We start from the raw sequence: 10,393 nt of genomic DNA on the forward strand, positions 1-10,393 counted from the left end.
TTGTTTTTCACTCCAATTTGGATTTTAATTTTGTTAATTTTGAAAATTTTAAGTATGTTTTTAAAAATTTATTAAATGTTTAAATGGAATGCTTTATAAGAAAAAGTTTTAGTTTTTAAAGCTCATTTCATTCTTAAGATCTCACAATTTCTATTTCCCTTCAATATCCCACCATGGCTTCAAGCTCTAACTCGCTACGTGCAAAGCTTGAGAAAATTGGGCTCTTAGCAGCAAGTGCAAGTCAGAACATCCCCATTTTTGAGGGGGTGATTGATATGCAAAGAACTATAGACCTTCACGTAGAGGCTTTTCAAGAGCAGGTCCAGTACATGAATGATGTAGCGGCACAATATATCGTGCAATTATCTGAGTCCACCACTAAATGGGTTCGAGTGGACTTAATTAGGCATCTGTACCATGGTGACAAGTCGTTTCGATTCAGGCTCAACCGATTTTTGAAAGGACTTACATCTAGTAATTACAGGGTCGAAGATGATGACACCGTTTATGAATTGCAGGCTGGTAATATAGGCAACACCTTTCTTTCATGGGATTTGACGTTAGCCCAACACAATGGTGATGTCAGATCAGCAATTCCAATACTTGTGACACAAACGTGTTTGTGTCACCAGATGCTCTTCTGCAGCTTCTGATGATATCAGGTGATTGAGATTCCCAAGATGTTTTTCCTTTCCAAATTTGATCAGTTTTGCTATGTCAAATGCCAGGTACCATTTTCGTTCTCACCACGCATCAAATCTAGCTATCTGACATGTCAAAACATGTGCAAACTTGATGAAAATCATATAATTATGTTGTACTAAGCATGTACAACATGTAGGTAAGGTCAGATTTCACCAGATCCACAAAGATGACACAAATGCGTTTGTGTCACACATGCAGATTTTGCACTTTTGACCACACAACTGGTTTTTACTATGTATGGGCTATCCACAGTTGTTTTCTCATCCAAAAATGATCACTTTTGCTATGTCAAATGATCAATCTTCGGCCTGCTCTGTACAGCTGGAATCTTGCACTTTTAACAATGAAATTTTTGCTCAAATCCAAAACAAAACATATATTTGAGATATACTAAGCATGTGGAACATGTGTGTGAGGTCAGAATCAGCAGATCTAAGCAAGATGACACAAACGAGTTTGTGTCACAACTTTGCTTTTTTGCACTTTTTCTACTCTGCTATGTTCTTAATGCTCAGTATATCCTAAATCTTACTTTTCATGCAATTTGGACTTGAATTGCCTCTCCAAACACTCAATTTTCTCGTTTCGCTTTTCGATAGTGTTTTTTGCACTTTACGCTGAAAACTGATGTCAAATGAGGTGATGACTTGGGACTAGCATCCACTATATGTCAACAACCTATTCTAACAATCGGATCTTGAAATGAGTGTCTAAATCTCGCTTTAGGCTCAGTTTTGCATTTTGGTCAAACGGTCAAACTAGCCAAATGCAAAATTTCCACACACATTCAACCTTAAAATTCTACTTACTCCTACTCCTAAACACTAATCTAACAATGAAAAAAGATTCTAAACTACGAAATGTACATGGAAACCAAAAATCAACTCAATCGGATGACTTTCGGACTCCGCAAAGGCTATGACAAACTTCGCTCAAAACCCTTCACTCTTTAACTCAACTAGCACCCGACGACTCCTTACAAGTCTACAACCTCAAAGTCTCTACTCTAAGGTCTCCTAGCTAAAAAAAGAATGTGACGCACTCTCCAAGTCAGAGAACAAAGGACGAGCGAGTCTACTGTTTGATTCTCAAGCTGAGGTCACATCCCCGACAACGGTGCCAGATGTCCTCGCCATCACTCTCGCATGGAGCGACTGCGAATCGTGTCAATATAGCGACCTAAGCGGCAACGCATATACAATGTCAATACCGTAGGGGACCAAGAGTTTGGACAGTCGAGGCCACGCTAGATTGTCAGTCTAGGTGAATCAAACAGGCCAAACGTAATGAGATCACTCATATAAGCTCATGCATGAACCTAAGGACAGTAATCTATGATGCGCTAATGAGATGTAGTCCAAATCAACATTGTATGATATGTCATGAGTACTTAAGCTACCAGGACTCCATCCATGCCTCTAGAATCACCAGATGCGAAGAAATCATAAGTTAGGTGCACGACGCAGGTAGAGAGCACGAATGTAGATCTACAAGGATCAGGCACACTAAATCATGATCTCTATGCATATACTAGTGTCCTAAGGTATAAGGAAATTACTTCTAAGAGCTGTCTGGTCCAGATCCGGTAGTGTTTCAGTATCAAAACACACCCGTGACACAATCGCATATCACACGTGAAAGTGTCATGAAAGTGACGATTTGGCCTAGATCCACAATCTACAGGTCATAAGGATCCCAAATGTGGTCTTATGTCGGGAAATGGTGTTTCCTACAAGCGACTACGGCCACGAGTAGTTTGCACGCACACGCAACAACTACAATGCACACACTTACTCATGCAACGCATAAAGCACATCAAAGTCAAGCATACACATAAGAGAACACATGCAAGAAAGCTTAATGAAAAATACTCACTCGTTTGCACGTAAGATGCGCTAGAAGATCACTGCAAACTTTAGACGAGCTCAACTCTTTACTTCTCTCCAAACTTGCACAAGAGAATGGTCCTTTCAAATTACAAAGTGCCGGTTTTTATACCTAGCAATGTTGGCTCAAAGTATATCATCCCTATACTAACAGAGGCTTCTAATCTAGCTCATATTTACAATTTGGAAGCCATAATAGCCCCTGAATTACAAAATTGACAGGATTTTTATATACAATGACGGTTTCCGCCGATGACGTTTGGCTTTGTCGATCTTGGCGAAACACCAACCAAGAAAGTTGAGTGAGGGGAGCAGATGTAAGAAGGAGTCCTAGAGGAGCAAAGAAAGATGCAAGAACAAGACCAAAGACGCATAGAGGAAGAAGCACTCTATCAAGAAAATATACTCCAAGAGGAGCAACACCTCTTGTTTGAGGAAGAGCAAATCCACTTGCAAGAATATGAAGAGGAACACTGCCAGAACAAAAGGAATTGCAGGAACAAATTTCTTGGGCTAACATGTAAGCACTTGGAGAAGCAGATAGAAAGTGGGCTGAGGAGGAACATAACCGTTTAGCCACAGATGAGATCTAGTGAGAACTAGAGAAAAGGAATTGGGCAAAACTCTAGGAACAAATTTCTTGGGCTGACATGTAAGCACTTGGAGAAGCAGATAGAAAGTGAGCTGAGGAGGAACATAACCACTAGCCGTAGAGGAGATCTAGTGAGCTGAGGAGGAACATAACCACTTAGCCGTAGAGGAGATCTAGTGAGAACTAGAGAAAAGGACTCCTATAGAAGCAGCATGTGAAGCTATGCATAATGAGGAAGAGAGATGAAGGTCTGCTCGATGACAATGATCCACATGAAGAGTTGCATCAAAGATTGGAACCACAATAAGAGGAAGCACAATAACAAGAAGAAAGAAGTTCAAGAATAATAGACCCCCTTGGGAAAGAAGACCACCACCACAACCACCCCTACCATCTCAAAAGAAGAGAAAGTGAAGACCTGGGATCGTGACCTTGCATGAGATTCGCAAATACTAAAAGAGCACTAAACCACTTATGCATAAGGACCCTTTTCCTCATCTCGCCTATTGATTTCAACAACACGAGTGATAATGTCGATAGAGTTGTGAGGCAAGCCCTAGGTGCTCTTTAGGAGGTTGCAAAGGACATTTGTGTTTCTATTTTTCTGATACAATGATTGCTCATATCCATGCCCACCATGTCACAACTAGGGATTGTATATTTATGTGATTATGATAATTTTTTTGGTAATAACAAGTGTATTCACTTAATCATGCATTCAGATATTCACATTTGACCCGATTGCATTCTCAATAGTTAGATATTCACATTTGACCCGATATTCACATTCAGATATTCACATTCAGATATTCACATTTGACCCGATTGCATTCTCAATAGTTAACCCACCAAATCCTAATGGGGTTTTTGGGATTCCCCAGGGGGGGAGGGGAGGGGATGGAGAAATCTCAAAAACCCAGTGAGGCCACTAATATACATGGAAAATGTTGAAATATGCAAAAAATACACATAAATATTACATTAAAATACTTAAAAAGTCAAAGACTCTTTAAAAATAGAGAAAATTGTAGAAGATGTGTAATATTTTCTTTGCTTTTTCCCATTTTTTTTCAAATATATATATGCATTTAAAAATCATGGACATCATGGTGGATACCAAAAACCTAGATACATGAGCTAAAACTTACCAAATTTTAGAAAATTTGACATATGCTACATAGGGACTTTAAAAAAATCAAACATACAAAATGAAAATTGATGCTCAATTAGATAATTTGACATACAAATTCTCATAGGAATTCGTGTCACTTGTCTTATTTAGTAAAACTACCAAGAATGGTATAAATGGTGTCACAAAAATTTGGAAAAAATGAAAAATATTCTACAAATGTGTATTATTTTTGTGATTCTTTCCATATGTTTTCACATATAGTTTTATAGACAACAAAAATCATGGACACCAAAAACCTATGGAAATAAGCTAGAATACCACATTTTGAGAATTTTGACATGTGATACATAGGGACTTACAAATCAAATACACACTTGAATAGATGATTTGGAATACCAAATTTGAAGAAAACTATTTGTGTTCACATATAGTTTTATAGAAAACAAAAATCATGGACACCAAAAACCTATGGAAATAAGCTAGAATACCACATTTTGAGAATTTTGACATGTGATACATAGGGACTTACAAATCAAATACACACTTGAATAGATGATTTGGAATACCAAATTTGAAGTTTTTATTGGAATTTTGTGTCAATTATCTTGATTAGTAGTGAAACAACCAAGAATGGTATGAATTGGACAAAATTGAGAGAAATCAAAACAATTGGCCAAATTCTTTTCATGGTGGGGATGCTTCCTAATGTTATAGAAACATAGTTTACACTTTAAGTTTATATAAGAATTATTTTTCATAAGTAATGTGTGCTCAAATACCTAATGGACTACCAAAAATAAGCTAGATTTGAACTAAATTTAAGAAAATGGACATATGAACAAATTCAAATTAACACTTTAATAGGTGGTTTGACATATCAATTGTGATTTTGAGTCCAATTTATGTCAGTTGTTGGGACTAAGTAATGTCACTTAACTATAATTAAGCCTCATTAGTATCATCAATTGGGAAAAAATCAAGTCCACTTGGGCCCACAATTAAAGTTAATGATACTCAATTTAGTTTTATAGATTATTAATGCCAATAGAGCCTAATTGATGTCAATTGACTTCAATTTGAGCCTAATTGATATCAACTAAGTCTATTTAAGGATAACTAGTTTCAATTAAGTTAAAATAAGCTTATATGGTGACCAAATGATATCAACTAAGTCCATTTAAGGTAACTAGTGTCATAATTAAGTCAAAAAGAGTTTATATGGTGACCAAATGATGTAAAATTTGATTCAATTTATCTAAATGGACTTAATTAGACTCAATTGGATATCCTTCGATATTAGTTATACTCAATTAACATCAATTAGGTTTTAATTACTTATCAACAATTAACATTAGTTATACTCAATTAACATCAATTAGGTTTTAATTAACATTAATTAGACTCAACTAGACATCAATTAACATCAAGTGGGCTTGATTAGACATCAATTGACATCACTTAGGCCTTAATGATATGAATTTGATGCAATTGACATCAATTAGACTCAGACGATATCAATTTGATGCAAGTGACATCAATTGGATGACATTAATTAGACTCAAATGATATCAATTGGACTCAAATTGACATCAATTAGACTCAAATGATATCTATTGGACTCAATTGACATTAACTAGACTCAATTGACATTAATTAGGCTCAATTGGACTTAATCTTCCATCAAATTAATGTTAATTGACAATAATTAAGCTTGCTTGGACTTAATTAATATCAATTAATCTTAATTGACATCAATTGATATCAAATTAATGTTAATTAGTCTTAATTGACATCAATTGATATCAATAATTAGGCTTGCTTGGACTTAATTAATATCAATTAGTCTTAATTGATATCAAATTAATGTTAATTGATATCAATTAGATTTGCTTAGACTCAATGTTTGACATCAATTAGTCTTAATTAGACTCAATTGGACTCAATTGGACTCAATTGACATCAATTAGGCTCAATTAGATATCAATTAGACTCAATTAGACTCAACTAAAATCAATTAGGTTGCTCAATTAGACTCAATTGAACATCAATTAAACTAAAATAATATCAGTTGGATTCAATTGACATAAATTATGTGGTGCATATCAATTAGACTCAATTGGGCTCAATTAGTTTCAATTGATATCACAATTAGACATAATTGGACTCAGTTAGACTCTATTGGACTCAACTAACATCAATTAGACTCAACTGACATCAATTAGACTCAACTGACATCAATTAGACTCAACTGACATCAAGTAGACTCAACTAGACTCCATTGGTATCAATAAAGTTTAATTGACATAAATCAGACTCAATTAGACTCAGTTAGTATTAATTAGGATCAATTGACATTATTTAGGCTCAATTGGACTCAATTAGGCTCAATTGACATCAATTAGGATCAATTTACATCAACTAGTTGAGTCCAATTCATCCTAATTGATATTAATTAGGATCAATTGACATTATTTAGGCTCAATTGGACTCAATTAGGCTCTATTGACATCAATTAGGATCAATTTACACCAACTAGTTGAGTCCAATTCAGCCTAATTGATGTCAATTAGGCTCAATTGACATTAATTAGGATCAATTGACATCAATTATTAATTGGACTCAACTAGGCTCAATTGATACCAATTAGGATTAATTGGACTCAATTAGACATCAATTTGGATGAATTGGACGCAACTAGATATCAATTATGATCAATTGGACTCAATTGGAAATCAATTAGGTCTAACATCAATTAGACTCAACTGACATCAAGTAGGCTCAATTGGACTCCATTGGAATCAATAAAGTCTAATTGACATCATCAGACTCAATTAGACCCAATTAGCATCAATTAGGATCCATTGACATTATTTAGGCTCAACTGGATCAATTAGGATTAATGTCAATTAGGATCAATTGACATTATTTAGGCTCAACTGGACTTGATTAGGATTAATTGGACTCAACTAGACATCAATTAGGATGAATTGGACTCACCTAGATATCAATTATGACCAATTGGACTCAATTGGAAATCAATTAGGCTCAATTAGACTCAACTAACATCAATTAGATCTAATTGACATCAAGTAGGCTTAATTAGTATCAATTAGGCTCAATTATGACCAATTGGACTCAATTGGAAATCAATTAGGCTCAATTAGACTCAACTAACATCAATTAGATCTAATTGACATCAAGTAGGCTTAATTAGTATCAATTAGGCTCAATTTATATCAATCAAACTCAAGCGGACTCAATTGGTCTCCATTAACAATCAAGTAGGTTTAATTGGGCTCAATTAGGCTTAATTTATATCAATCAGACTTAATTGGTCTCCATTGATATCAAAAAGGTTTTTTCATTACCTTCTCATCACAAAGGTCTTTGGTTACACATAATCATGAAACATGCAAGAGGAATCCTTCCTCTAGTGAGAAATGTTCATGGGCCTTTTTACTCTTTAAATCTGCTATAATAGAGATATAGTCTTCATCTTGTGCATACTTATCAATCATGCTTTTGCAAGATAATGATTATATGCTATGGAGACGGCATTTACTCTAGGCCTCCATGAGAGTGCATCTTGTGCATACTTATTAATCATGCTTTTGCAAGACAATGATTATATGCTATGGAGACGGCATTTACTCTAGGCCTCCATGAGAGTGCATCCGTAACCGCATTTTGCTTTCCAGGGATATGGTCTATGTGAAAATGAAATTGAGAGAGAAAATTAGCCCATTTCATTTGCTTGTCAGAAAGCTTGGTTTGTGTAAGAAAATATTTAATGATTTGGTGGTTTGTATGTATTATGAAGGGTGTACCCAACAAATAATGCTTCCAAGAATCTAGAGAGAAAATTAGCCCATTTCATTTGCTTGTCAGAAAGCTTGGTTTGTGTAAGAAAATATTTAATGATTTGGTGGTTTGTATGTATTATGAAGGGTGTACCCAACAAATAATGCTTCCAAGAATCTAGAGTATGGATAACTGCAAGTACTTCTTTCTCATAGATTCCTAGTACTTATTCTTGTGAGTTCAACCTTCTACTTTCATAAGCAATAAAATGTCCTTCTTGAGAAAGAACAGCCCCAATGCTATCACCACAAGTATCACAATGAACTTCAAAAAGCTTATTGAAATTAGGCAATATCAATAGCGGTTTCGTCACATAAGCCTTTCCTTGAGCTCTTTAGAAGCATTGTTTTTTTTCACGGTCCATTGAAATTTGAACTTTTTCTTTGTCAAATCATGGAGTGGACCTGCTATCATAGAGAACTTTGAAATAAAGCAACTATAATAGGAGCACATTCCAATAAAGCTTCTTAACTCATGAAGGTTCTTTGGTTGTGGCCACTCATTTATTGCCTTAAGCTTCTCAAGATCCATTTGGATACCCTCTTTAGAGATAATGTGACCAAGATACTTGATCTCATTCAGGAAGAACTCAGTTTTCTTCCCATTTACATAAATGCAATTCTTCAAAAATTGCCTTTAAGTGCTTTTTGTTTTCTTCTATTGTCCTAGAATAGATGATAATATCATCAAAGAACACTCTAGTGTATGCCCTATGCTTCCTAAATAATCTTTCTATTAACCTATTAAAGGTTTTTGGAGCATTGATAAGGCCAAAGGGCATCACCACGTACTCATACAAGCCAAACTGCATATGAAAAGTAGTCTTATGGATGTCATGAGGTACTATCCTTATTTGATGAAAGCCACTTTAAAGGTCCATCATACTAAAGTAAGATGAACCGTGTAGCTTGTCATAAAAAATATCCTCTATACGAGGGACTAGAAATCGATTCTTGATTGTGTTTTGTGTTTAGTGCACGATATTCCACACACATACGATAGGACCCAACCTTCTTTTGCACTCCTGACACATGTGAGCAAAAGGGAGATGAACTAGGTCATACCATCCTTTTCTCAAGAAGTTCATTCACTTGAGAGAGTATCTCTTCTTGTTGTGCATGAGAGACATGATATGGGGGCTTATTAGGTGGTGCGCTCATATTAGTATTAGACATTTAAGAGAGTGTATCATGAGAGGAAGGAGAGTCTTTGACAGAAACCAATTACATAAAAAGAGAAGATTTTATTGACTTTTGTATAGCATCCCTAGATACAGTGACGAGTATTGTGCTTCCCTTATTCCTAGTGCTAATACTAATAGCTTTACCTTTGATGAAAGGTGATAACTCTATCAAGATAAGTGAGATGTATGGCCATCCGATGGAACCATGGCACCCCTACGATAACATCCTCTTGCAATAGAGGAGATATATATAAATCTCCTCTTGATCAGCATACTCTTGCATGTACCCTAAGCTTCCTAATCAATGGTGTGACACGGACTTGTTGCCCTTTAAAGGCTCTATTGGTACATCAAGTGCAAGTCCCATTTCTTCAGTCTTGATGCCCAATTTTTGGGCTAGCCCAACTGAAATCAAATTATGGGAAGAGCCTGGATCAAAGAGTATGAAGGCATCTTGATCCCTAACTTTCCCCCATGCATAACATAGTTGATTAGCATATTTTTGCATGGTTGATGTGAAATTTACTTGTGAAGCTTGAGGAGGATCCTTCTTGGTAGCCTTTGTGTGGGACAAGACTTGAAGCACCAGTTCTCCTTCTTGTAGTTTTCAAGATGGGTGAGAGCTTGCTTTGCCCCTTGTACACCCCTTTCTCCTTCTTCTTTACGTGGATCTTGGAGTCTTGAGGGGAGACTGCTCATTGTTGGGAGTCTTTTCACCCTTCTCATACAACTTGATCGTCATCTTGTTGAGAGGGAAAATCTTGTTACCCACCAATGAGTGATGGATGACTTTGGAGATGGTTTTTGGCTTTTGTGCATGAACATATCCATGCACATCTTCATGGAGCCCAGCCAAGTACTGCTGTTTTTGCTTGGAAAGTTTATCTTCTCGAAGACAGTGGCTTTTGAGATGCAAATCCCAAAACTTGTCTATATAGTGTTGCATAGTCTCTCCCTTTTGGAGCTTGAGAGCATGCCATGCCGTAAGCACATCATGCTTGGCTTGATCGGTTAGGAATTCCTTCATGATAGAA

Source organism: Cibotium barometz, chromosome 26, assembly GCF_041138505.1.
Source record: "Cibotium barometz isolate CiBa-2024 chromosome 26, ASM4113850v1, whole genome shotgun sequence".
Taxonomy (NCBI): Eukaryota; Viridiplantae; Streptophyta; class Polypodiopsida; order Cyatheales; family Cibotiaceae; genus Cibotium; species Cibotium barometz.